Below are 3,983 nucleotides of genomic sequence, written 5' to 3'. Positions count from 1 at the left end.
GGTGAGTACAGCTACAGTGTATCTGAGAAGACACAGGGAGGTTGAGTTCACACAGACTCTGGAAGTAGCCTGGAGCCCAGGTAGATTTCAACAGACCATTTACTAGCTACAAATTAACCATACCTGTAAAACAGGATTTCTTATGTACCCCTGTTGGCAATGAACTCCTGATCCTCCTGCCTCAACCTCGGAAGTACAGGGATTACAGGCGTGCACCACACCTGAATAATGTTCCCGGTCAATACTAGCTCAGAGGATTCTTTTACATACCAAGTGATTGTCAGTCACCCAGATGAAATACAGCCATGCCAGAATCTGCCTTTGAACAGTTTATGGATACTTCAAGGAAGCAACACAGTCCCATCTACCAATGCAGGTCTCTGGCTCCTCAAGGCATTGTTCCAACCATCACTGATCATCACAAGCCTTGGTGAAATCTGGAAACCTCAAAGCCTTTTCCACAGATGAGAGAAGAGCAGTTTCTCTGGAGGCCCAGCAGGACCTCAGCTAGTGAACCCAGTCCTGTGGTTGCATGTGGAAAGCTATGATTGGTGCAGATACAGCTACTCATTTGCATGAGGGGCTATGCTACAATTGGTGAAAACACAGTCCTTCATTTACATGAATGTCTACTGTGATCCATGCCAAGATTCCCTGTCTGGATTACTTTGTAAGCCAGGATAGAGACACCTTCCTGTGCTGCTTCGTGGTATGACAGCAGCAAAAGCCTACTCTTGAGTAGCCTTTTATTGTCTACCTTTATGTGTGTGTGTGTGTGTGTGTGTGTGTGTGTGTGTGTGTGTGTGTGTGTGGTTTTATTTGAGACAGTTTCTCAATGTAGCCCAGATTAGCCTCAAATGTGCTACACTGCAACCTCTGCCTTCCAAGTGCTGGGATTATAAGCCTGTACCAACACACCCAGCTTTCTGACTATTTGTGCTATTCATCATTAGCATGGTGGGTCTGCTTGATAAGCCAAGGGAAGACCATAGAGTCCCAAGGCAGCAGGGACCATGGTAATAATCATGAGAGAGCCTTGGATGAGTTCTAGAGGCAGCTGGAGCATAAAGGATATGGAGCAGTGGTGTCAAAGACAATAAGGGACAAAGGACCCTGACCCCAGAAAGTCCTGTGAGGAGCTGCTAAATATCTGGACCCCCAACCTGAGGCCCAGGAGCGAGAATGCTAGCCACTGTCAAGGCTAAGGATCCTGTTACCCTAGACTTAAGATGATCACATTACCCTAGACCTAAGAGCTGTACATGTGTCACTGTGGGGCTAAGAGGACCAGAAGCTGAGGCCTGCAGAGGAACTGCAAGACTAGAGGGTACTATCTTCTGGTGTTTGCTCAGTTTGCTATCACCCATCTCACTGCTGCCTGTACCCGTAAGAATGACAAAAGCTACCAATTGCCAAGCCTGGAGACACGGATGGCTGAATTGCTAACCCAAGGGTGGAAAATGGTGGGACTCTGCTTTCCAAAATGTGTGTGGCTACATGCCTCCAGGCCTGCTAGTCCAGCCTCTAAGCGCCAGGCCCTCTCCAGGGACGGCCACCACTATATTGGGTTCTCTTCACCTACCCAGCATTCCTGTCAGGAGAGAGCAAAGAGGCACCAGCCAGTTGACTGGGAACAGCTTGGGGTGAAAGACTCCAACACAGCAAAGTATTTAAGGAAGGGGGCTTTGATAAGGTGGTGGCAAAGTGGGAGCATCAGTCTGGAGCCTGGTTTGCTCTGTGGGTAATTACTGGGCTCTCCAGTGTGTTAGGAACTGGGAGCATATATGTTAGGGATTGTGAAGAAGACTGTGGTCTCCTGGAAGATTGCCTGTAAGTTCCATCACCATGTCACCCTGGTACAGCATGTCACAGACAAGAGACCACGTCTGGTTGGGGAGTACTCCTCTTTCCCTTTGTGGGCCCTTGGCCAAGGAGAGCAAAGTTCCTTTCTTTTCAAAACTATGTACTCTTTCTGCATGAGTATTGTGAAACATGGAAATCTGGGCACACAGCCACAGGGCCATGACTCGTCAATTCTGAACTGACTGAAAGCTGCACACACACACACACACACACACACACACACACACACACACACACACACAGTAAGATAACAGAAAGGGGGCTGCAAACCCCATGCTGTTGCCTGTCAGCTCCACAGTGTCCTGAAGGGATTGAGATGGCTGAAGCCTCAGCTGGCTGAGATCCTCACCCCTAAAGAAAGTTTAGAGCCCAGATAACAACAGTGGTGTAGGGGGGGGTGAAATGGAGGGAGTGACAGTGTGAGGGGTGGATCCAGGGTTGGAGATGGAGGAAGTGTGGACGATGAAAGAGGTGGGCATGGGAATAAATGGATACGGGATTGGATACGGGAGGGGACATAGGGGAGGGGTGGCTTTGAAAGAGACAGGTACATGGGGGATAAGTAATGAAACTGGAGCAGGATATGAGGGAGGGATGGCTATAGGCAGTGGTTTATTTCTTGGAGACCCTGGGGAGTCTGGTGTTCTTTGGAGTTGGAGACAATGCTGACTTTCCTCTTGAGCTTCAGGGATTAACAAAAACGACTTCCTAAAAATATGTGTCTGTCACAGAGAAATACTCAAGCTGGAACCAAATATGTCATTTTTTTAAAAAATAGCCATACATTGTAAGCACAGATCTGTCTTCTTGATTTGGAACTTGCCAGGGACAACAGAAAAAAATGTTGCCCAAACTCACTGCAGGAGGCACTTCGAGGAAAGTAAAAGCGGGCTCCAGCATGGGTTCTGGGCACCCTAGGCTTGAGGACCCTTGGCTGGGATTCTTTCTTACAAAGCAGCTCAGTTGGCACCCTCCCGGCATGGCACTTGGAGGAAAAGCAGGAAGAAACAAGAACTACATGTGATCAGACTCCCAGGCACACCTGGAATTGAAGTGAGCATCAAGGAGACTAGAAGACTCCGGCACCTCCCCTACATCCTCAGTCCAGCCACAGTAACACAGACGGAGCCCCCGGACTGGAGTGGAGAAGGGGGAGGATGGGAAAACCCCCACAAGGGCTGTGCCCTCGCCTCTCTGGTTATCTGGCTACAGTACCATGACAGCTTGATCTCCCAAGTCTCCATACATCATCTGGCATCAAAATTGTTATCTTAACTACTTTTCAAGGTGTCCTTTGCCTACCAAAAGTGAATCTGGAAAAATCGAACAGCCTTTCAAGAAGTGCAAGAGCCTTCACGTCTGAGTCAGCAGAGACACTACAGGGTTTTGCACACTGGGAATAGGCAGAAGTTACTGAAAGCGCAGGGACTTCTCAACTTGCTACAACTTGTGTATCCTTTTTCCTGCCCTCACGACCAAGGGACCCTTTCAAAGAGGGGTTGCTATTTGGCCTTGAAACTACAAAGTAAGAAAATCATCTCCAATACATGAAAAGACACATGCTTCCAAGTTTCTTTTTTGGAGTTTAAGGAGCAGAAACTGAATGCAGGAATGCAGGGGGGGGGGGGGGGAAAGGCGCAATTCTCTTTTAGAGCAGGCCACTAAAGGGGACATTTAAGCAGCTAAAGGGAACAATGACTTTTTCAGACGGGCACAGCCACCCTCTTGCTTTTCACCTGCCAAACACCACCCCACCGTCCCTTTGCCCCAACCACCGCGGGGCACCCTTGTTGTGCACCCACCTGAGTCCCTGGAGAAGCACTGCAAACTGTGGGACAGGGCTGGCACACCTCTGGGACTTTTCACCTAGAGGGCTCCGCCCTGTTTCTGGTCTTTTAATTATCTGCCTCCTGAGCTCGCCAAGCCCCGCCCCCCGCCCGCCCCCGCCCCCGCCCCCCCCCGAATCAGCGGCAGTCCCTGCAGCCACCGCCCACCCGGAAGCTCTCGTGCTAGTGAGGGCCACTCTCTGCCAAGGACCTTTGCAATTCTCCTCAGGCTCAGGAGCAAGAGAATAAGAAAGGCTGCTAACTTTTATGCTGTTGGGGGAGGGGGGATGAAGG

Source organism: Phodopus roborovskii, unplaced genomic scaffold, assembly GCF_943737965.1.
Source record: "Phodopus roborovskii unplaced genomic scaffold, PHOROB, whole genome shotgun sequence".
In the NCBI taxonomy this organism is placed as follows: domain Eukaryota; kingdom Metazoa; phylum Chordata; class Mammalia; order Rodentia; family Cricetidae; genus Phodopus; species Phodopus roborovskii.
This window is presented reverse-complemented; position numbering follows the sequence as displayed.